Source organism: Pseudophryne corroboree, chromosome 9 (assembly GCF_028390025.1).
Source record: "Pseudophryne corroboree isolate aPseCor3 chromosome 9, aPseCor3.hap2, whole genome shotgun sequence".
Taxonomy (NCBI): Eukaryota; Metazoa; Chordata; class Amphibia; order Anura; family Myobatrachidae; genus Pseudophryne; species Pseudophryne corroboree.
In genome coordinates, this window is record NC_086452.1 from 152,307,137 (window position 1) to 152,332,162 (window position 25,026).

At 47.6% G+C, this 25,026-nt stretch overlaps 1 protein-coding gene across 3 annotated transcripts in view; it reads left to right on the plus strand.

Annotated features, from left to right (window-relative positions):
• The first annotated feature begins 344 nt into the window (after nucleotides 1–344).
• ARHGAP29 (Rho GTPase activating protein 29) overlaps nucleotides 345–25,026 on the plus strand; it is a 300,437-nt gene continuing 275,755 nt past the window's right edge. Inside the window, exon 1 of one of the 3 annotated variants that reach the window (XM_063939858.1) lies at nucleotides 345–645. The gene's annotated coding sequence lies outside the window, so the exon portion shown is untranslated. Of the gene's footprint in view, nucleotides 646–675; nucleotides 700–25,026 lie in introns of those variants that run through there. The other 2 variants (XM_063939856.1, XM_063939857.1) reach the window with 2 other exon arrangements.

Consider the following 25,026-nt stretch of genomic DNA (forward strand, 5'->3'; position numbering starts at 1 on the left):
ACACTATTGGGCTGAGCACAGATCGATTCCTTTCTGCTTCTCCGCAAGCTTTCGCTACTAAGAGCAAAGCAATATGGCCGCAGCAATGTCTCCTGTAGGAATGTGCTCTGCTCTTGACCTCAATAACATTACCCCCACCACAGCACAGGCAGCATGGGAAGCAGCCACCTGTTTCTGTACTTATGCTGCTGCTGCTTACCACTGGCAGTAGTAGCCAAGGGTGGGCGTAGCCACGCGCCAGGGGTGGGCGTGGCTTCTCAGTTTTGGAAGCGATTTGCGGAATGAGGGCGGGGCGCTGAGATCACCGCTCGGGGCGTGAGGTGGTCAAAGGGGAGACGTAATCGTATTGGGCGTGACGTGAGCGTATGACATACCCTTTGGGGCGGAGGGAGGCGTGGTTGCTCCTGTACGTGGGCGTGTCTCGGCCGCTGTTTGGAGGAGTGGAGAGCAGAGCGGTTACCGCTGCAGCAGTCAGGCACACAGGCGGCGCTGCAGGCAGTCATCACAGGAGGCGCTGCGCGGCGGCCAGTGGTGTGTGCTGAGTGTGTGCTTCTGCTGGCGGGACCGTTACAGGAGCTCCGTGGGAGTGAGTGTGACGCGGCGCTACCGGTAGCCGCGGAGGGATGCTGCGGCTATACTGCCCAGGTAACGCCGTGATTGCGGGAGTCCAGCGCTTGTGGTCATGTGCTCCTGTGTGAGGTGGGCGCATAAGTAGCTGAGTGGGGGGCTTAGGCTTTCATCACTTATCTGACAGGAGGCAGAGCGCTGCCATAGGGTCTGCGATCGCAGCATAGGACGGAGGTGGGTGGGCACTAGTGTGGGGGTTTGGAGGCTGCTGATAGTTATTGGGTGGTGGAAGTATGGGGGCGTCTGCAGAGGTAGGGGCAGAGATGTATGTGGGGTGTAAGCAGCGGCGGGGTTATAGGGGTCAGATGTGAGGGGGGATGCAGCAGTGGGGGTACAGAACTTAGGTTGTTGCACTGATATCGGTGCAGACGTGTTTAGCGGTGTACAGGGGTGGAGATAAGTAAGTGAACTGTCCTATTTAGGTGTATGGGGGTGAGTAGAAGTGGGGGACAGCTGTATGTGTGGTTGGGGGGGGGGGTATGTAGACGTGGGTTCAGGTGTGTCATTGGGTGTATGTAGAGGTGGGGCTCAGGTGTATGGGGGTAAGTAGAAGTGGGGAACATACCCACCACCCCACATACAGTTGTCCCTCACTTCTACTTCAGGTGTGTCGGGGTGTATGCAGTGGTGGGGTTCAGGTGTGAGGGGTATGCAGTGGTGGGGTTCAGGTGTGTAAGGGGATGGGAAGCCTTTGTGGCACTGATGTGGGGTGTACAGTAGTCCCAATTTGACAGGGTTCCGGTATGAATGGTCGACCATGTTATGGTCGACAGTCATTAGGTCGACCACTATTGGTTGACATGGTGACATGGTCGACATGGACACATGGTCGACACATGAAAGGTCGACATGAGTTTAATTTTTTTGGGTGTCGTTTTTTGCGTAAAGTGACTGGGAACCCCAATTAGTGCACCGCGTCCCCTCGCATGGCTCGCTTCGCTCGGCACAGATTACCGTTCCAATCGTAGTCCACGTGGATCGTAAAGTATGGAAAAGTTCCCCAAAAGAAAAAAAAGTTAAAAAACTCATGTCGACCTTTTCATGTGTCGACCTTTTTCATGTGTCGACCATGTGTCCACGTCGACCATGTCAATGTCGACCAATAGTGGTCGACCTAATGACTGTCGACCATAACATGGTCGACCATGTGAACGGATACCATTTGACAGCTAGTGTGGGCTGTGTGTGGACAGGAGTGCCTGGGCCTGTGATGGGTAATGCTGTGTGTGTATTTGCCTGCGCCAGTAATGTCAGAGTACAAAATCTGTATTTTAGGTTAACTTTGTAGAACAGTGCAATCTCTGGCTGTGGATCTGCAGACAGTTCGTACTCTATTCCCATCACAAGTACTCGGGACATCTGTGCACTGACTTATTAGTGATTGACGGTAGTTTCTGTTACTAATAGGCAATGTTTTAATCTGTATTTTTGGATGACTGTCTCGAAACAAGTTAAAAGGAAGAACTGGTCTATAATGTTTTTCAGGTCTGTCAGTTCTCATTATCTGCATATGTTTCAGTTTGATTGGAAATGTTAAACATTTGTTTACTCCTTGTAATCTCTAGTATCTGTAAATTCATCACAAGCAACACATTACATAAATCACTTTAAAATCTCACTTATCAGTTTTTGTGTTTTTTTTTTTTTTTTTATATTTTTTTTTTTTTTTACAGTAATTATTTTTTATAATGTTCAATAGACTGAGAGTTACCATTGGGGTTAATTTATAAATGTTTGAGGATCTTAGCTCATGCCAAGAATGGAGTTGTGTTTCAAATCTAGCATTCAGTTTTATAGATTAGTGCAGCGGTTCTCAAACTGGGTGGCATAGGGCACATTCAGGGGTGCCAAGAGTAATTTTTTCTGAATTTCTCAACATGAAACTTTTGGGTGAGGGGGAGTACCATGAAATAAAAATGTAGATACCTTAGGGCGCTGTGATTAAAGAAAGTTTAGGAACCACAGGGTTGGTGTGATTGTATTGATGTTTTGGGTCTTAAAGTGTCTGCTTCAGGGGTCCCAACTATATGAGAAATTCAATTTATCTTGAGTTTAAGCTCTGGAGATGAGTGGCTAGAGCTATTCAATTGCCTGCACTACAAAGCCTACATCTAGTGGATTTATGCTCGCACCATCCTCAGGCGCGAGCAGAAATCCGCTCTAACCAGTGCCTAGGAGCTAGTCACTGCATTACCATGTGCTATAACAGCATCGCGTCTGGCACTTAAGTTGGAAAGTGGAGTTAGCCCTGACTAAGCCCTGGCCATTTGTCACTGTAACGTGCATCTTCCGACTTAAGTAAGTTTACACAGCGCGGTCAATTGAATAGCTCTGGCCACTTATCCCCAGAGTTTATAAACTCGCACTGAATTGAATTCCCCTCAATGTGTGTTATAACAACTGTTGTTAATTGCATGAAAGTGTAGTTTAAATATGTTAATACTGGGTGCAAATTGTTATAGTTACAGTAACCTTTTATGGTTTTCATTTAATGAACTCGTCTCTGTAAGTGTTGTTTATAAAGGCCTGCGTACAAAAATCAGCGCATCTGGTGGAAGATCGGGCTGCATGGGGGGTGAGAGGATTGCCGTTGCTGGTGTTTTCATACTGTTGCAATGAAAATTCACCCTCCTCACAGCTAATTGAATTGACCCCTTTGTATCTATACAGTATGTAGTTAAATGAGGGTTTTACAATACTTTTAACTTGTGTTCCTATCATTGTTACTGTGTTTAACTTTTAAGAGATTACTCGCCTCCTACCACTTTTAATTTCCTGCAAATTGCTAATGTACAGTAAACATTAGATAATTGACCCTCTGATTCTAGCAATGACATGTAAACTTCTGAAGCTCTAACTTGGGGAAATTGCAACATTTGTCATGAATACAAGAATGAATGTACCTTCTCCGTCTCTAGCATAATTTTATATCCTCCCACTTTGGAAAATTCCCACCCTCTTGCTGTTTAGTTTTTGTCAGGTGGAAACCTCAGCTATAGACACAGAGCAGGGCTATGGGTCTGAGACTACAATGGCATCATAATCCTTTCAGTCTATAGAATCTGTGATGATAGTATTATGTATGTAGTGAATGGAAATTCACGCCGTACCGTCATGATTGCATAGTTTCCTGATTTCTAATGCAAATTGAATTTAAAGCTTTGGCATATTGCCCACATATTTTCTCTGCATCGTATGGCAACAAAATTATAGCCTTAACACAGTAACGAAGTAAGTTTATGATTGTCTCGTTCAGGTTTTTAAAGAACAATTTCTTAACAGAATTGTGGAGTTTGTTCAGATTGTGAAATAGTGTAGCTGACCTTCCTTCCCTTTTTATAGTGCTATTTTTGAAGAGGTCGCAGACTGTGATCCCAAAGCTCATCTAGATAGGAAAGTTTTGTGCTGGTAATATCATTGCACCCCACCCCCCTTCCGCTACAATTTTGTGGAGCTGCCACACTAACATTGCCTGTCTGGTTAGTCCCATACATAGGAAAGAGACAAGTTAATTGATGTTCAGTGATAAATGACTTAACTCCAAGATCCCAGACTGTGTGAAACTTATCTTTGAGTTGATGTATATGTCCCCTCAGGGCATTTGATCGTGTCCGGATCTGCTACTGGTATGTCTGCTTTCAGCAGGTCGAGATGTTTTTGTGGATTTAATTAGTTATTGCTTTTAACTTGAGTGTATTAATTTAGTGCTGTACAGAGATGCCTGAGGTTTAGTATTAATTGCAGTAACCTCACATACTAGATTTTCTGCATTTGCATCCCTGTGCAACTGGCATCAAAAGGGAGTTTCATCATATTGTACGGTTACCTTGCTTTGCACTAATGACTGGTATGCAAAAGTGATTCATGATATGTGATGAATCTTCCTTTTCCACACAGGTGTCCTTTTTGAATGAGTCACTCTGGTGACCAGATTTGTGTTAATTGTGCAGCTTCCCAGGATTATATTCCACACCAGTATGACATAATAACTACTTTAAAGTGATCTTTAAAAAAGTGTCCTCTAAATAGCATCTATTGTGGTTTTACAGCTAATTAGTCTTATCTGTCCCATGGGGGGGATCGACATGCATGCTGAACAGGTGTTACACAATCAAGATGAGGTCATAGTTGCCACATTTCCCCTCTCTGTTTCGGCATGGGACTTCGTTTCGTGTGTTTATTTTAATTTTTTTTCATGGAGCAGTTTACAAGTTTTCAGATTTGATTGGGACCAATCGACATTTTGCCTCATTGTCAATGTTCTTCTAAACTTTCTTCCATTCTTTGAGTACACTTTTCTTTTTCCATTCACTTCTCTTGTTTTTCCTTTTTTTATTTCAGTACTTTCACTAATCAACTTTTAGTACCAATATTTGTTTTCCTTTTTATCAACATTTGCACACAATAAGATTGACACATATCCTTGTTGCTATCACTTTTCCAATTTCTTTTGGCTCTGCCAGAGATCCTTCTGCTGGATGGTTATCAGCCTGCGCTCTCGTCCGTCTGCATTTGTGCTTTTCCTGTTACTGAGTGCAATCGATTGTATTTAAATACTCCAGAGAACGTGCGATTTGGCAGCTGAACATATTCAGGCTTTTCACTATGGGCCCCCAGCTTCAAAGTACGAGGAATCTAAACCATTCAAGGAAGGAGGCTGCACAGGGAGAGATATTGGATTTTTCAATGGCAGCCAGTGTCCCCTTTTACTCTTGTAACCACAGATATTTTTGTATTCTACTAAATATTGGGGTGATACAGAAATCTATATGTTACATACTTTGTTTTAAAAATGAACCACATTTTTTTTTTCCACCTATAAACCAAGCCACAAATGCAAAATCTTCCACATTGCTTGTAAACCAAATCTATAAGGGCCAAGGTGGTATAATAATAATAATAATAATAATAATTTTTTTTATATAGCGCTCTTTCTCCAAGAGGACTCAAAGCGCTTAAGGCCCATATAGACGGGCCGAAGCGGGAGAGATGTGTGCTGAGCGAGTGGGGGGGGGGGGGCGCTCATTTCACCCAGCGGGTGAAATGAGCGACCTGCTAGATTGGCCTGCATGGCAGGCCAATCTAGCACCAGCGATAGCGATGCGCGGGGCTGCGCATCGCTATCGCTGTGAGGGGTACACACGGAGCGATTGTGCTTATATTCTAAGCAATCTAGTCAGATTGCTTAGAATATCGCTCCGTGAGTACCCCCCTTTATGAACCAAGAAGTAAGTCGCTCAAATTTAGTAGTCACAAGGGCCTTAAGAATGTACTTTTAGGGGTTTTCGCCCACTGAGATGTTTAACGATTACCATTTGAATGTTATAGGCCCTACACACATGCCGATATTCTGAAAGATATGAACGATCTCGTTCATAAATGAACGAGAACTCGTTCATATCTTTCAGTGTGGAGACTCCAGCGATGAACGATGCGCGTCCCCGCGCTCGTTCATCGCTGGTCTCCCGTCGGCAGTGCATGCAGGCCAATATGGACGATCTCGTCCATATTTGCCTGCACTTCAATGCAGCCGGGTGACGGGGGGAGTGAAGAAACTTCACTCCCCCCGTCACTGCCCCCCCGCCGCCGGGTTGCTCGTCGGCCGTATCGGCCGTCGGGCACCTCGGCGGCGCATCGCCGAGTGTGTAGGGCCCCTTACTTTCTACTTTACATTTATAAAGGCCCTTGTTTTTGTTTTGGTGATTATCTGTGCGATGCTCATTTATGATAAAAACATAATCTTTAGTGTCAGTTCACAACAGCAAGAATATACTTTAAGATTAAACAAATAATCTATGTTGTGTACTTTCACCTCTTTTGGGGTGACACATTCGTCCACTGCTTTTAATCTCCTCACTGAGTCTATTTTGTTATTGCCTGGACTCTGGTTAATGGCTCCACTCTGGCAAACACATGACTACTCCTTGTTAGTCCATAATAAGATGGGAACCTTACATCTTTAGTCATTCTGATTTGCCCATTGTGTGAAATTCAATGAAGGTGCGGCATGATACCAATAGCTGAGATATACTTTTAATGTTTAATTTAAAAAGCCAATAAAGTCCACTGTTTAAAATGAGTATCTGTCTCACTCCTCGGCAAAGTTTGTCATTCTGAGCGTTGTGCTTCTGTAACTGAGCAGAGTTTGAGTGACCGTTTTGCCGAATTTTGGTGCCATATAAACGTGGGACGAGCTTCAGCTGTCTGTCAGATGCTGCGGTGGAATGTTTGTTTTAGCACTGTACACTTGTTTTGTTTTTATGTATTCTCTATGTTGTCCTACAAATAGACATATTTAAGGTAAACAAAAATAAGTGTGGATGTAAAAACGAAGCTTAGCAAGGGCCCTGCTTGTCAGAGTTCACAGTCTAGTGGGGGAGGGTACAGCTCTTAAAAGAGGAGGGGACTTTTGACAGCAACATGGAAGTACCAGTCTAGGTTACATCAGATGTCAGAGCTGGGCTTTCAGAGAACATTTAAAGATTTGCAGGCTGGCGACGAGACTTACTGTCTGGGTGTGTGGTAAGCAAATATATAGCTGGGTACTGGCACATTATAAAAGTCATGGGTGCTATTGAGGTGTTTTCATCTAGAATAACGAAGAAACAGAAGATAGCGTTATCTCAAGATAGTAGTGAAGATGTAGATTTTGATGTTGTCAGCATCATGGTGGGACTAGAATCTTAATAAGCGGATTGGTTCACTAAAGGCCCATACACACAGTGAGATTCGGGCTATGTCCGATTCTCGCTATGCGTCAGGGTCTAGGTTGGCACATAGTCAGTATCGCAAGCACACTTATACCCCTTTTCCACCTACGAGCACGGGTCGTAGCTGGGTGCCTGACACGGAAACTGCCCCCTGCTGCGACCCGTGCTCGGTCCCTTACCCATCAGCAGTCACAACCCGGCATATGCCGGGTTGGTGACGCTTCTAGTGACGCGGCAGGGGCGGCGCAGGGAGATCACATGATCTCCCAGCGCCGCCCTTCCATACAGTGTAAACGGGAGCCGTGTCGATGCGACACGGCTCCCGTTTACACTACAACCCTACCCGGATCATTCCCGTGTCCTACCCAGGTAGATAGCCAGGTAGGATTCACGGGTCACTTGATCCGGGTTGACCCTTTTCCACTTGCAAAAAACACGGGTAAATGCGCGCCCCCGTTCATTTACCCGTGTTTTTGGAGCTAGTGGAAAAGGGGTATCAGTGTGTGCTTGCGATACTATGTGCGATTTTGGCTAAGTGTCAATTTTGACAATCTCTTCTATAGAGGGAGTCAAAATTAACTTGCCTGCACAGTCTATCTAGTCTTGCGATGCCGTCCGCGCATCAGCATCGAATCGGGATCGCAAGGTGACTTTCACCTTGCGATCTGCACTAACTTTTCTTACGATTTTGACTATATAGTCAAATTCGTAAGAAAAAAACCTCACCGTGTGTACACACCATGGGGTCGATTCAATTTACTGACAGTTGAATAGCGCCAGGAGTTTGCTCCCGACGCTATTCAATACAGCGACGACTGACCCTCAATTGTCGGGAATTCTTCTCTCATCCCCGGGGGATGAGAGAAGAAACTCGACAAAAGTGCTGCCGCGAGGCTGATTCTGTCGGGAATCGGCATCGCCGCTGGTAGTTAAGTCGGAGAATGCCCGTTCTCCCCGACAAAACTACCTGTTAAGTCGGCGAGAACGGGCTTTCGCTGACTTAATTTTAGCTGAATTGAATAGCGTCGGGAGCTAATTCCCGGCGCTATTCATAAGTTGCCGAATTGAATCGACCCCCATGAGAGAAGAGTTGTACAGTGAGAAAGATGTCAGAGAAAAGACAGCGCAAATACTACAGTATATTTTCTGCAGTTATTTGTAATACTTGTTGTTATGACCTGGCCAATCGTTCTCTGCCTTGCACTTTTTTTTTTTCCATTACAGATACTTTACATGGGATTCCAGGCTAATTTTTGTATTGTTTTTCTCCTGACGTTTTGGTCTCAGTGCAGCACTCAGGGTTCCCCTTTCCCTTTAGATGGCAGATACCAGCCTTGTGAGATCCAGCAGGCCATAACAGTGGAGGGGTGGGTATGCCAGAGGTAGAAACAGCAATTGGGTAGGTAGGAGGTGAATCGGGAGCATATAAAGGGCCTAATTCAGAGTTGATCGCAGCAGCACATTTGTTAGCAGTTGCCATGTGCATTGCAGGTGTGGCAGATAAAACATGTGCAGAGAGTTAATTTGGGTGGGGTGTGTTCAAACTGAAATCTAAATTGCAGTGTAAAAATAAAGCAGCCAGTATTTACCCTGCACAGAAACAAAATAACCCACCCAAATCTAAACTCTCTGCAAATGTTATATCTGCCACAACTGCAGTGCACATGGGTTTGCCCAACTGCTAATAAATTTGCTGCTGCGATCAACTCTGAATTACCCCCAAAGTCATGAAGGTCAATGGAGTAAAGGGGTGCAGAGAGGAGAGGATGATTACCGGAGCTGAAGGAGAAGAGCAGTCCAGAATGAGGAGTACGGAGAAGTGATAGTTAGGGGCTTATTTATTATGGCATTTCCAATGGGTTCTAAAATAGTTTATATTAAAGCAAGACCCAGCCTGTTTGTTTTTTATTTTTTAAATGGCTATTAAAATTGCCATTTTAATACCTACTGGGAAAATTGCAGAAAATCTGATTTAGAGAACAGTTTTTCAAACTGTGGGACAGATGTATTAACCTGGAGAAGGCATAAGGAAGTGATAAACCAGTGATAAGTGCAAGGTGATAAAGGCACCAGCCAATCAGATCCTAACTGTTAATTTACATATGGGAGCTGAACTAGCGAGCGGTGGGCCCAGGTGCGACAAAATGCTTTGGGCTCCCACCCCCATCCCATCCAAGTCCACCCCCTCACCCCTGGAGAGGATCTGGTGAGGGGGACCTGCTCAGGGCCAGAGAAATGGATACCTAGCAACAGTGCCGTAACTAGACATTTTAGCACTGTGTGAAAGAAACGGCATTGGAGCCCCACCCCTGCATGCAAAACAGGGGCAGTGCGCGCCGTAGGCGCGTGCAAAAATACATAGTGGCGTGGCTTCGTGGGGAAGGGGTGTGGCCACAAAATAATACCAATTCATAAAACGGTGCACAGTAGTCTCCATTATTCAAATTACGCCGCACAGTAGCACCACTACACCAGATAGAGACCCTTTTACACCTTACGGCGGACAGATTCCTCTTTTTACACATTACAGCAGACAGCGTTCCCCTTTTTACACATAACGGCAGACAGCGTGCCCTTTTTACACATAGCGGCAGACGGCGTGCACTTTTCTCTAACGTCCTAGAGGATGCTGGGACTCCGTAAGGACCATGGGGAATAGACTGGCTCCGCAGGAGACATGGGCACTTTAAGAAAGACTTTAGACTCTGGGTGTGCACTGGCTCCTCCCTCTATGCCCCTCCTCCAGACCTCAGTTTTTAGACTGTGCCCAGAAGAGATGGGTGCACTGCAGGGAGCTCTCCTGAGTTTCCTGCTAAGAAAGCATATTTGTTAGGTTTTTTCTTATTTTCAGGGAGCACTGCTGGCAACAGACTCCCTGCATCGAGGGACTGAGGAGAGAGGAGCAGACCTACTTAAATGATAGGCTCTGCTTCTCGGCTACTGGACACCATTAGCTCCAGAGGGAGTGGAACACAGGTTCGTCATGGGCGTTCATCCCAGAGCCGCGCCGCCGTTCTCCTCACAGAGCCGGAAGAAAAGAAGAAAGAAGACTCTGAGGCGGCAGAAGCCTTTCTGGTGCTTCACTGAGGTAACGCACAGCACTGCAGCTGTGCGCCATTGCTCCCATACACCTCACACACTCCGGTCACTGTAAGGGTGCAGGGCGCAGGGGGGGCGCCCTGGGCAGCAATGAATACCTCTCCTATGGCTAAATGACCTATATACATGTACAGGTGGGCACTGTACATGTATATAAAAGAGCGACCGCCATGTTTTACAAAGTTTGAGTGGGACAGAAGCCCGCCGCCGAGGGGGCTTGGCTTCTCCCTCAGCACTCACCAGCGCCATTTTCTCTCCACAGCACCGCTGAGAGGAAGCTCCTGGACTCTCCCCTGCTTGACACAGGGTGAAAGAGGGTTTTAAAGTAGAGGGGGGGGCACATAATTGGCGATTATACATTACAGCAGCACTACTGGGTAAACATTCTGTGTTTTTCTCCGGGGTCATATAGCGCTGGGGTGTGTGCTGGCATACTCTCTCTCTGTCTCTCCAAAGGGCCTAAAGGGGAACCTGTCTTCAGAAAAGAGTTTCCCTGTGTGTGTGGAGTGTCGGTACGCGTGTGTTGACATGTTTGACGATGAAGGCTCGCCTAAGGAGGAGGGGGAATTGCATGATTGTCAGGTCGCCGTCGGCAACGCCGACACCGGACTGGATGGATATGTGGAATGTCTTGAATGCTAATGTAAATTTCTCTGACGTCCTAAGTGGATGCTGGGACTCCGTAAGGAACATGGGGAATAGCGGCTCCGCAGGAGACTGGGCACAACTATAAAGAAAGCTTTAGGTCTAACTGGTGTGCACTGGCTCCTCCTACTATGACCCTCCTCCAGACTTCAGTTAGAATCTTGTGCCCGGCTGAGCTGGATGCACACTAGGGGCTCTCCTGAGCTCCTAGAAAGAAAGTATATTTTAGGTTTTTTATTTTACAGTGAGATCTGCTGGCAACAGACTCACTGCAGCGAGGGACTAAGGGGAGAAGAAGCGAACCTACCTAACTGGTGGTAGCTTGGGCTTCTTAGGCTACTGGACACCATTAGCTCCAGAAGGATCGACTGCAGGACCCGACCTTGATGTTCTGTCCCGGAGCCGCGCCGCCGGCCACCTTACAGAGCCAGAAGCAAGAAGTGTTCCGGAAAATCGGCGGCAGAAGACTTCTGTCTTCAACAAGGTAGCGCACAGCACTGCAGCTGTGCGCCATTGCTCCTCATGCACACCTCACACTCCGGTCACTGATGGGTGCAGGGCGCTGGGGGGGGGGGGGGGCGCGCCCTGAGGGCAATATAATACACCTTGGCTGGCAAATCATCACAATATATAGTCCCAGGGCTATATATGTGATAAATTACCCCTGCCAGAATCCATGAAAAAAGCGGGAGAAAAGTCCGCCGAAAAAGGGGCGGGGCTATCTCCCTCAGCACACTGGCGCCATTTTTTCTTCAGCTGGAAGATAGCTCCCCAGGCTCTCCCCTGTAGTTTTCAGGCTCAAAGGGTTAAAAAGAGAGGGGGGGTACTAAATTTAGGCGCAATATGTGTATACAAGCAGCTATTGGGGGAAAAATCACTCAGTTATAGTGTTAATCCCTGCATTATATAGCGCTCTGGTGTGTGCTGGCATACTCTGTCTCCCCAAAGGACTTTGTGGGGTCCTGTCCTCAGTCAGAGCATCCCTGTGTGTGCGGTGTGTCGGTACGGCTGTGTCGACATGTTGGATGAGGAAGGTTACGTGGAGGCGGAGCAGAGGCCGATAAATGGGATGTCGCCGACACCAGAGTGGATGGATAGGTGGAAGGTATTAACCGACAATGTCAACTCCTTACATAAAAGGCTGGATGACGTAACAGCGGTGGGACAGCCGGCTTCTCAGCCCGCGCCTGCCCAGGCGTCTCAAAGGCCATCAGGGGCTCAAAAAACGCCCGTTACCTCAGATGGCAGACACAGATGTCGGCACGGAGTCTGACTCCAGTGTCGACGAGGTTGAGACATATACACAATCCACTAGGAACATCCGTTGCATGATCTCTGCAATAAAAAATGTGTTACACATTTCTGACATGAACCCAAGTACCACATAAAAGGGGTTTTATGTTTGGGGAGAAAAAGCAGCCAGTGTTTTGTTCCCCCATCAGATGAGTGAATGAAGTGTGTAAAGAGCGTGGGTTCCCCCGATAAGAAAATGGTAATTTCTAAAAAGTTACTGCTGGCGTACCCTTTCCCGCCAGAGGATAGGTCACGTTGGGAGATATCCCCTAGGGTGGATAAGGCGCTCACACGTTTGTCAAAAAGGTGGCACTGCCGTCTTGGGATACGGCCACTTTGAAGGAGCCTCCTGATAAAAAGCAGGAGGCTATCCTGAAGTCTGTATATACACACTCAGGTACTATACTGAGACCTGCATTTGCCTCAGCATAAATAGTGCTGCTGCAGCGTGGTCTGATACCCTGTCAGATAATATTAATACCCTAGACAGGGATAATATTTTGCTAACATAGAGCATATTAAAGACGTCGTTTTATATATGAAGGATGCACAGAGGGATATTTGCCGGCTGGCATCCAGAATTAATGCAATGTCCATTCTGCCAGGAGGGTATTAGAGACCCGGCAGTGGACAGGTGATGCGGCCTTTAAAAGGCACATGGAGATTCTGCCTTATAAGGGTGAGGAATTGTTTGGGGATGGTCTCTGGGACCTCGTATCCACAGCAACAGCTGGGAAGAATTTTTTTTACCTCAGGTTTCCTCACAGCCTAAGAAAGCACCGTATTTTCAGGTACAGTCCTTTCGGCTTCAGAAAAGCAAGCGGGTCAAAGGCGCTTCCTTTCTGCACAGAGACAAGGGAAGAAGGAAAAAGCTGCACCAGACAGCCGGTTCCCAGGATCAAAAATCTTCCCCCGCTTCCTCTGAGTCCACCGCATGACGCTCGGGCTCCACACGTGGAGACAGGTGCGGTGGGGGCGTGTCTTGGGAACTTCAGGGACCAGTGGGCTTGCCCACAGGTGGATCCCTAGGTTCTGCAAGTAGTATCACAGGGATACAGGCTGGAGTTCAAGGCGACTCCCCCTCGCCGTTACCTCACATCAGCCTTGCCTGCTGCCCTCGGAGAAAGGGAGGTAGTACTGGCGGCAATTCACAAGCTGTACTTCCAGCAGGTGAACTCAAGGTACCCCTCCTTCAACAAGGCCGGGTTTACTATTCCAAAATGTTGTGGTACCGAAACCAGACGGTTCGGTGAGACCCATTCTAAAATTGAAATCCTTGAACACTTATATACGAAGGTTCAAGTTCAAAATGGAATCGCTCAGGGCGATTATTGCAAGCCTGGAGAATTTCATGGTATCACTGGACATCAAGGATGCTTACCTGCATGTCCCTATTTACCCTCTTCACCAGGAGTACCTCAAAATTGTGGTACAGGATTGTCATTACCAATTCCAGACGTTGCCGTTGGTCTGTCCCCGGCACCGAGGGTATTTACCAAGGTAATGGCCGAAATAATTATCCCGTACTTGGACGATCTCCTTATAAAGGCGAGGTCCAGGGAGCAGTTGTTCGTCGGAGTAGCACTATCTCGGGAAGTGCTACAACAGCACGGCTGGATTCTGAATATTCCAAAGTCGCAGCTGGTTCCTACGACGCGTCTACTGTTCCTGGGTATGGTTCTGGACACCGAACAGGATAAAAAGGGTTTCTCCCGGAGGAGAAGTCCAAGGAGTTGTTCTCTCTAGACAGAGACCTCCTAATACAAATACAGGTGTCGGTGCATCAATGCACGCGAGCCCTGGGAAAGATGGTAGCTTCTTACGAAGAAATTCCATTCGCCAGGTCCCATGCAAGGATCTTCCAGTGGGATCTGTTGGACAAGTGGTCCGGGTCGCATCTTCAGATGCATCGGCGGATAACCCGGTCTCCAAGGGCCAGGGTGTCGCTGTTGTGGTGGCTGCAGCATACAGGACTGGGTCCTGGTGACCACAGATGCCAGCCTTCGAGGCTGGGGGGCAGTCACACAGGGAAGAAACTTCCAAGGACTATGGAAAAGTCAGGAGACTTCCCTACACATAAATATTCTGGACCTAAGGGCCATTTACAATGCCCTAAGTCAGGCTAGACCCCTGCTTCAACACCAGCCGGTGCTGATCCAGTCAGACAACATCAGGGCGGTCGCTCATGTAAACCGACAGGGCGGCACAAGAAGCAGGATGGCGATGGCAGAAGCCACAAGGATTCTCCGATGGGCGGAAAATCACGTGTTAGCACTGTCAGCAGTGTTCATTCCCGGAGTGGACAACTCGGAAGCAGACTTTCTCAGCAGACACGACCTCCACCCGGGAGAGTGGGGACTTCATCCAGAAGTCTTCCAAATGATTGTACACCGTTGGGAAAGGCCACAGGTGGACATGATGGCGTCCCGCCTCAACAAAAAGCTACAAAGATATTGCGCCAGGTCAAGGGACCCTCAGGCGATAGCTGTGGACGCTCTGGTAACACCGTGGGTGTACCAGTCGGTGTATGGGTTCCCTTCTCTGCCTCTTACCCAGGGTAATGAGAATAATAATGAGAGGAGTAAGAACTATACTCATTGTTCCGGATTGGCCAAGAAGAGCTTGGTACCCAGAACTCCAAGAAATGATCTCAGAGGACCCATGGCCTCTGCCGCTCAGACAGGACCTGCAGCAGGGGGCCTGTCTGTTCCAAGTCGTATTGCGGCTGCGTTTGACGGCATGGCGGTTGAACACCGGATCCTGAAGGAAAAGGGCATTCCGGAGGAAGTTATCCCTACGCTAATTAAAGCTAGGAAAGAAGTGAACGCAAACCATTATCACCGCATATGGCGAAGATATGTTGCGTGCTGTGAGGCCAGGAAGGCCCCAAAGGAGGAATTTCAGCTAGGTCGATTTCTGCACTTCCTACAGTCAGGGGTCTATGGGCCTAAAATTGGGCTCCATTAAGGTCCAGATTTCGGCTCTATCGATTTTCTTCCAAAATAGAACTGGCTTCACTGCCTGAAGTTCAGACTTTTGTTAAGGGAGTGCTGCATAGTCAGCCCCCGTTTGTGCCTCCAGTGGCACCGTGGGATCTCAACGTGGTGTTGGATTTCCTGAAGTCGCATTGGGTTGAGCCACTTAAATCCGTGGAGCTACAATACCTCACGTGGAAAGTGGTCATGCTGTTGGCCTTGGCGTCGGCCAGGCGTGTATCAGAATTGGCGGCTTTGTCATGCAAAAGCCCTTATCTGATTTTTTTATATGGATAAGGCGGAATTGAGGACTCGTTCCCAATTCCTTCCTAAGGTGGTATCAGTTTTTCATGTGAACCAACCTATTGTGGTGCCTGCGGCTACTTGGGACTTGGAGGATTCCAAGTTACTGGACGTAGTCAGGGCCCTGGAAAGTATATGTTTCCAGGACGGCTGGAGTCAGGAAAACTGACTCGCTATTTATCCTGTATGCACCCAACAAGCTGGGTGCTCCTGCTTCTAAGCAGACTATTGCTCGCTGGATCTGTAGCACGATTCAACTTGCATATTCTGCGGCTGGACTGCCGCACCCTAAATCTGTAAAAGCCCATTCCACAAGGAAAGTGGGCTCTTCTTGGGCGGCTGCCCGAGGGGTCTCGGCTTACAAATTTGCCGAGCTGTTACTTGGTCGGGTTCAAAAATTTTTGCAAGAGTCTACAAGTTTGATACCCTGGCTGAGGAGGACCTAGAGTTTGCTCATTCGGTGCTGCAGAGTCATCCGCACTCTCCCGCCCGTTTGGGAGCTTTGGTATAATCCCCATGGTCCTGACGGAGTCCCAGCATCCACTTAGGACGTCAGAGAAAATAAGATTTTACTCACCGGTAAATCTATTTCTCGTAGTCCGTAGTGGATGCTGGGCGCCCATCCCAAGTGCGGATTGTCTGCAATACTTGTATATAGTTATTGTTTAACTAAAGGGTTATTGTTTAGCCATCTGTTGAGAGGCTCAGTTGTTGTCATACTGTTAACTGGGTATTGTATCACGAGTTATACGGTATGATTGGTGTGGCTGGTATGAGTCTTACCCGGGATTCAAAATCCTTCCTTATTGTGTCAGCTCTTCCGGGCACAGTATCCTAACTGAAGTCTGGAGGAGGGTCATAGTGGGAGGAGCCAGTGCACACCAGTTAGACCTAAAGCTTTCTTTATAGTTGTGCCCAGTCTCCTGCGGAGCCACTATTCCCCATGGTCCTTACGGAGTCCCAGCATCCACTACGGACTACGAGAAATAGATTTACCGGTGACTAAAATCTTATTTTATTGCATAAGAGATGAGACAAGACTGAGGCTAGGGATCAGTCAGGTAGTCAGACCATGCCTGTCCCAGTGGCACCGGGACCTTCTTGGTCTCAGAAACGCACATTATCCCAGATCACTGACACAGATACCGACACGGATTCAGATTCCAGTGTCGACTATGAGGATGCAAAATTACAGCCAAAAGTGACTAAAGGTATTCGTTACATGATCATTGCTATTAAAGAGGTTTTGCATATTACTGAGGAACCCACTGTCCCTGACATGAGGGTACACATGTATAAAGAGAAAAAGCCTGAGATCACCTTTCCGTCCTCATTTGAGCTAAGTGAATTGTGCGAAAAGGCTTGGGAATCTCCAGACAGGAGACTACAAGTTCCCAAAAGGATTCTTATGGCGTATCCCTTCCCACAAAAGGACAGGATACGATGGGAATCTTCGCCTAAAGTAGACAAGGCGTTGACACGCTTATCCAAGAAGGTGGCACTGCCTTCCCAGGATACGGCTACCCTCAAGGATCCTGCGGATCGTAAGCAGGAAGTTACCATGAAGTACATTTACACACATTCTGGTACTATTGTTAGGCCGGCTATGGCATCGGCCTGGGTTTGTAGTGCTGTCGCAGCATGGACAGATTCCTTGTCTACGGAGATTGAGACCCTAGATAAGGATACCATTCTAATGACCCTAGAGCAGAGGTTCTCAAACTCGGTCCTCGGGGGCACACACAGTGCATGTTTTGCAGGTGACCCAGCAGGTGCACAGGTGTATTAATTACTCACTGACACATTTTAAAAGGTCCACAGGTGGAGCTAATTATTTCACTTGCGATTCTGTGAGGAGACCTGCAAAACATGCACTGTGTGTGCCCCCGAGGACCGAGTTTGAGAACCTCTGCCCTAGAGCATATCAAGGATGCTGCGTTATATATGAGGGATGCTCAAAGAGACATTTGTTTACTAAGCTCCAGAATAAATGCTATGTCTATTTCTGCTAGGCGACTTTTGTGGACCCGACAGTGGACGGGGGATGCCGACTCAAAGCGGCATATGGAGTCGTTGCCTTACAAGGGGGAGGAGTTGTTTGGAGAAGGCCTCTCGGACCTTGTCTCTATTGCTACGGCTGGTAAATCAAATTTTTTACCTTATGTTCCCCCACAACATACTAAGAAGGCACCTCATTACCAAATGCAGTCCTTTCGTTCAAATAAAAGCAAAAAGGTACGGGGATTGTCCTTTCTTGCCAGAGGTAAAGTCAAGGGAAAAAAGCTGCACACAGCTAGTTCCCAGGAGCAGAGGTCCCCCCCCCCCCCCCCCCTACGTCTGCAAAATCCACCGCATGACGCTGGGGCTTCCCTGGGGGGGGGGGGGGGGTAAGCTCAAGTGGGGGCACGTCTTCGATTTTTCAGCCACGTCTGGGTTCACTCACAGGTGGATCCCTGGGCAATAGAGATTGTTTCTCAGGGATACAGGCTGGAATTCAAAGAGATGCCTCCTCGCCGGTTTTTCAAATCGGCTCTGCCAGCTTCTCCGTCAGAAAGGGAGTTAGTGTTAACTGCAATTCAAAAATTGTATCTGCAACAGGTGATAGTCAAGGTTCCTCTTCTCCAGCAAGGAAAGGGGTATTACTCAACCCTGTTTGTGATTCTGAAACCGGACGGTTCGGTCAGACCCATTTTGAATCTGCAATCCCTGAAACTGTACTTGAAAAAGTTCAAGTTCAAGATGCAATCGCTCAGAGTGGTCATCGCCAGCCTGGAGGGGAGGGATTGGATGGTTTCCCTGGACATAAAGGATGCTTGCCTTCATATTCCGATTTTTCTTCCTCACCAGGCGTTCCTGAGATTTGCGGTACAGGACTGTCATTACCAATTTCATACGTTGCCATTTGGGCTTTCCACGGCCCCGAGAATTTTCACCAAGGTAATGGCGGAAATGATGGTGCTCCTGCGCAAGCAGGGTGTCACAATTATCCCATACTTGGACGATCTCCTCATAAAGGCGAGATCTCGAGAGAAGTTACTGGACAGCGTGTCACTGTCTGTGAGGACGTTGCAACAGCACGGCTGGATTCTCAATATTCCTAAGTCCCAGCTGGTTCCTACATCGCGTCTGACCTTTTTGGGCCTGATTCTGGACACAGAACAGAAAAAGGTTTTTCTTCCGATGGAAAAGGCTCAGGAGCTCATAGCTCTGGTCAGGAACCTATTAAAGCCAAAAAAGGTTTCAGTGCTTCACTGCACACGTGTCCTGGGGAAGATGGTGGCTTCGTACGAGGCCATCCCCTTCGGCAGGTTCCATGCGAGGACTTTTTAATGGGACCTACCGGACAAATGGTCCGGGTCTCATTAACAAATGCATCAAAGGATCACCCTGTCTCCCAGAGCCAGGATATCTCTCCTGTGGTGGCTGCACAGTGCTCACCTCCTGGAAGGCCGCAGGTTCGGCATTCAGGACTGGATCCTGGTGACTACGGACGCAAGCCTCCGAGGTTGGGGAGCAGTCACACTGGGAAGAAATTTCCAAGGTCTCTGGTCAACTCTAGAGACTTGTCTCCACATTAACGTCCTGGAGTTGAGGGCCATATACAACGGCCTACGTCAAGCGGAGGCACTACTTCGGGACAAAACGGTTCTGATTCAGTCGGACAATGTCACAGCAGTGGCTCATGTAAACCACTAAGGCGGCACAAGGAGCAGAGTGGCCATGGCAGAAGCAACCAGGATTCTTCGCTGGGCGGAGAATCATGTAAGCGCACTATCGGCAGTGTTCATCCCGGGGGTGGACAACTGGCAAGCGGACTTCCTCAGCAGACACGACCTGCATCCGGGAGAGTGGGGACTTCATCACGAAGTCTTCGCACAGATCGCGGGTCGGTGGGGACTGCCTCAGATAGACATGATGGCGTCCCGTCTCAACAAAAAGCTAAAGCGATATTGCGCCAGGTCAAGAGACCCTCAGGCGGCAGCTGTAGACGCTCTGGTGACACCATGGGTGTTCAGATCGGTCTATGTGTTCCCTCCTTTGCCTCTCATACCCAAGGTGTTGAGAATAATAAGGCAAAGAAGAGTGAGAACAATCCTCATTGTTCCAGATTGGCCACGAAGGACTTGGTATCCGGATCTGCAAGAGTTGCTCACAGAAGATCCGTGGCCTCTTCCTCTAAGGCAGGACCTGCTGCAACAGGGGCCCTGTCTGTTCCCAGACTTACCGCGGCTGCGTTTGACGGCATGGCGGTTGAACGCCGGATCCTAGCGGAAAAAGGTATTCTGGAGGAGGTCATTCCTACCCTGATTAAGGCTAGGAAGGACGTGACATCGAAACATTATCACCGCATATGGCGAAAATATGTTTCTTGGTGTGAGGCCAGGACTGCTCCTACGGAGGAGTTCCATTTGGGCCGTTTACTCCACTTCCTTCAAACAGGAGTGAATTTGGGCCTAAAATTAGGATCCATAAAGGTTCAAATTTCGGCCTTGTCCATTTTCTTTCAAAAAGAATTGGCTTCTCTTCCTGAAGTACAGACATTTTGTGAAGGGAGTGCTGCATATTCAGCCTCCTTTTTATACCTCCGGTGGCGCCTTGGGATCTTAACGTGGTATTAAGTTTCCTCAAGTCACCTTGGTTTGAACCACTCAAAACAGTGGAGTTGAAATATCTCACTTGGAAGGTGGTCATGTTGTTGGCCTTAGCTTCTGCAAGGTGTTTTTCGGAATTAGCGGCTTTGTCATATAAAAGTCCCTATCTGGTTTTTCACGTGGATAGGGCAGAATTGAGAACTCGTCCTCAATTCCTGCCTAAAGTGGTCTCATCTTTTCATATGAACCAACCTATTGTCGTGCCTGTGGCTACGCGAGACTTGGAGGATTCCGAGTCGCTTGATGTGGTCAGGGCTTTGAAGATTTATGTGGCCAGAACAGCTAGGGTCAGGAAGACAGAGGCGCTGTTTATCCTGTATGCAGCCAATAAGGTTGGCGCACCTGCTTCAAAGCGGACTATTGCTCGCTGGATCTGTAACACTATTCAGCAAGCACATTCTTCGGCAGGATTGCCATTGCCAAAATCGGTTAAGGCCCATTCCACTAGGAAGGTGGGCTCTTCTTGGGCGGCTGCCCGAGGGGTCTCGGCATTACAGTTGTGCCGAGCAGCTACTTGGTTGGGATCAAACCTTTGCAAGGTTCTATAAGTTTGATACCCTAGCTGAGGAGGAACTCCGGTTTGCTCAATCGGTGCTGCAGAGTCATCCGCACTCTCCCGCCCGTTTGGGAGCTTTGGTATAATCCCCATGGTCCTTACGGAGTCCCAGCATCCTCTAGGACGTTAGAGAAAATAAGATTTTACACTTACCGGTAAATCTTTTTCTCTTAGTCCGTAGAGGATGCTGGGCGCCCGTCGCAAGTGCGGACTTCTTCTTCTGCAAGACTTGTATATAGTTATTGCTTACATAAGGGTTATATTATAGTTCATCGGTTTGGACCGAGACTATGTTTGTTCATACTGTTAACTGGGTAGTTTATCACAAGTTATACGGTGTGATTGGTGTGGCTGGTATGAAACTTGCCCTCGGATTAACAAAAATCCTTTCCTCGTACTGTCCGTCTCCTCTGGGCACAGTTTCTCTAACTGAGGTCTGGAGGATGGGCATAGAGGAAAGAGTCAGTGCACACCCAGAGTCTAAAGTCTTTCTTAAAGTGCCCATGTCTCCTGCGGAGCCCGTCTATTCCCCATGGTCCTTACGGAGTCCCAGCATCCTCTACGGACTACGAGAAATAGATTTACCGGTAAGTGTAAAATCTTATTTTTGCACATAGCGGCAGACAGAGTGCCCTTGTTACTCATAGCGGTAGACAGCGTACACTTTTTACACATTCCGGCAGACAGCGTACACTTTTTACACATTACGGCAGACAGCGTCCCGTTTTTACACATTACGGCAGACAGCGTGCCCTTGTTACACATTACGGCAGACAGCGTCCCCCTTTTTACACACTACGGCAGGCAGATTCCCCCTTTTTACACATTGCGGCAGACAGCATCCACTTTTTACACATCACGTCAGGCAGATTCCCCCTTTTTACACATCGCGGCAGGCAGATTCCCCCTTTTTACACATCGCGGCTGGCAGATTCCCCCTTTTTACACATTGCGGCAGGCAGATTCCCCCTTTTTACACATTGCGGCAGGCAGATTCCCCCTTTTTACACATTGCGGCAGGCAGATTCCCCCTTTTTACACATTGCGGCAGGCAGATTCCCCCTTTTTACACATTGCGGCAGGCAGATTCCCCCTTTTTACACATTGCGGCCAAGATTCCCCCTTTTTACACATTGCGGCCAAGATTCCCCCTTTTTACACATTACGTCAGGCAGATTCCCCCTTTTTACACATTGCGGCAGGCAGATTCCCCCTTTTTACACATTGCGGCAGACAGTCCCCTTTTTTGCACATGGAAAGAGAGAAAGAAAAAGAGAGAGAATGAATTATACTTACCCTCTCCGCTGGTTCAGGCTCCTCGGTGCAGCTTCTGGCAGAGATGGATCACGATTCCCGGGCAGGAGAGAAGGAGGAGGAGGGAGCCGCAGCAGTGCTTTGCTACAGGTTGAGGCGCTGCTGCTGCTGTCCCTCTGCTTCACTATAGGCTGTTCTCGGAAGACAGCCTATAGTGAAGCAGAGGGACAGCAGCAGCAACGCCTCAACCAGTAGCAACGCGCTGCTGCAGCTCCTTCCTCCACCACCTTCCTTCTCCTTGCCCCCGTGACCGCTGCGCTCCTCTCCTGTGTCCTGCGGGCGGCTGTGTCCTGCGGGCGGCTGTGTGCCGCGGGCAGCGGTTGCCTGCAGCACACAGCGGTATGTAATGAGTCAGTTTGACTCATTACATGCTTTGGGCCCCTGGACAGTGGCGGGCCCCAGTGCAACGCACTGGTTGCACTGGCGGTAGTTCCGCCTCTGGCTGGTGCGTGTATCACCTTGCACTTATCACTGGTTTATCACTTCCTTATGCCTTCTCCAGGTTAATACATCTGCCCCTCTGTCCTCAGGCTCCACACAGTGCATGTTTTGCAGGTCACCCAGCAGGTGCACAGGTGTATTAATTGCTTACTGACACATTTTAAAAGATGCTCAGGTGGAGGTTATTATTTCAATTGTGCTTCTGCGAGGGGACCTGCAAAACATGCACCATGTGGGGTCCTGAGGACCGAGTTTGAGAACATGTGATTTAGAGCAATTGTGCTTGGTAAGTAGACCCCTTACACTTTACATCTAATCGATAGAAAATTGGAGGCTGAACCCACCTTAGTTCATATGTTAATATGTCAGTTTAGGGATTCACTGATTCTTCAAGTTAACTTTTTTTTTGTGTCTTTCAGTTTGCCCTCATTACAGTTCGTCACTGGTTGAACTGTGCTCTTTCTACCTACCCTGTCCTGCTAGGGCCTGAGCTCAGCACTTTCTGCTAGGCCAAATTCTAATGAGACGTTAAACCAGTTTTAATTATTTATTTACAATGGATATCGCTACAATAGCATTCAGGGCATTGAAATACAATTGTAAGTTATATTTTAAACAAACACAAAGCAGCAGTCCATCAGAACCACCTGTGGTCTTTCTGCTGAGCCAGCAAATACTTTAAATATCCTGATGTTCTCCATGTGGTTTTTATGGCTATTCTTTAAGCGGTGTTCTGGAATGCTGCCTTGCTATCAAAATAAACTGCAATGGGCTATTGAATATCAAATAAGTAAACTATAGGTGCTGTTACTTGATATTCGCTGCTCATGTGTTGTCTAGGTCCTCATTCTTTGCCAGTGGCATATAAAAGCTTGAAAGACGAGTTTAAATAGATGGGATATTTTTTTTTTCTAGTAAGTGATGCCATTTTTGTGTCATATAATTGGCAAATAACTTCGAATGTAGGCGCTTAAGCTCTCTGACTGATAAAAAGGGTAGTAACCATTCCCCTCCTCTCCTAATAGCTCCTATTATTGTGATGCTAAATAGTGCTAGCTAGTCAGTGTTTGATCTATGGAGTCTTTTTTAACTGTGCCTTGTTATCCTGAAAACTAGTATCGGAGGTGGTGAGGTCTGCATCAGATGTGACCTCGCATCTTGACGGCCACCACCCAAACACACCTATCAGTGAAAAGTTTCACATAATCACAGGTGTCTGAAGTCATCTTCACCAGTTTAGTTTTGAATACGTAAAGTGCTGTTAAACTGTTAACAAGATAATTAATATATATAATTAACGTTATTGCATTAGTTTTCAAAATAGTTTTTTTATAATTATTATAATCTCAAGTTAGTGGGACATCCTGTTATTTTTTTTCCTTGTCTTATTTTGTTCCCTTTATAGTTTGTTTCAATTGGGAAAGAGATTATACGTATCCTTTTTTATTGGTAGTGGTACAAAAGGAACGTACCGTATATACTCGAGTATAAGTCGACCCGAATATAAGCCGAGGCACCTAATTTTACCACAAAAACCTGGGAAAACTTATTGACTCGAGTATAAACCTAGGGTGGGATATGCAGCTCTAGCCGTGCACAGCCCTCATACTGCCAGATATGCCCCCACAGTGCCAGATATGCCCCCCCCTCAAGTGCCAGTTACAACTTACCCTCCGCCGCTCCCGCGCTGTTTTGTGAAGAAGGGACACGGAGGGCACAGCGCGCACCTCTCCTGTGTCCCTCCTGCGTCACTGGCGTGTGTGTGTGTTAAATGAAGTGCCGGTTCGTGAGCCAATCAGAGCTCACGAATAGATACTTCATTTAATAGACCCGCTGGTGACGCAGGAGGGACACAGGAGAGGCGCGCGCTGTGCCCTCCGTGTCCCTCCTTCCCACTGACTCGAGTATAAGCCGAGGGGGCTTTTTTCAGCACAAAAAAGTGCTGAAAAAGTCTGCTTATACTCTAGTATATACGGTAAGTGTAATTTTTGTAAAAAAAATATTTTTACCTTTTTTTTTTTTTTTTTTCTCAGCATAGAATACAATTAGAATCATTTTACCTCTTTAATAGTTGTCTGATGGTACTGCTTAGAGTCAGGATACAGAATAATACGGGATGCAGTTAAAATACCTCCTGTCAGTATCCTGGTGTTCAGGAGACTGACGCCGGAATCCCAACAAACTTGGGGTATTCCCACTCGGTTGGTGGGTCCATGCCACCAACCGAGTGGGAATATAACCTGTGGTGAGCGAAGTGAGCGACTGGGCCCGAAGCACAGTGAGCGGACTCGCTGCCTCTTAGACGGAATTCCAAATGACTGTATCTGCTGTAGCTGAGGTCTGTATACTGATAGCCGGCATCCCCTCTGCCAAAAACACATACTGATTTAGCTGCAGATAATAATTAATCA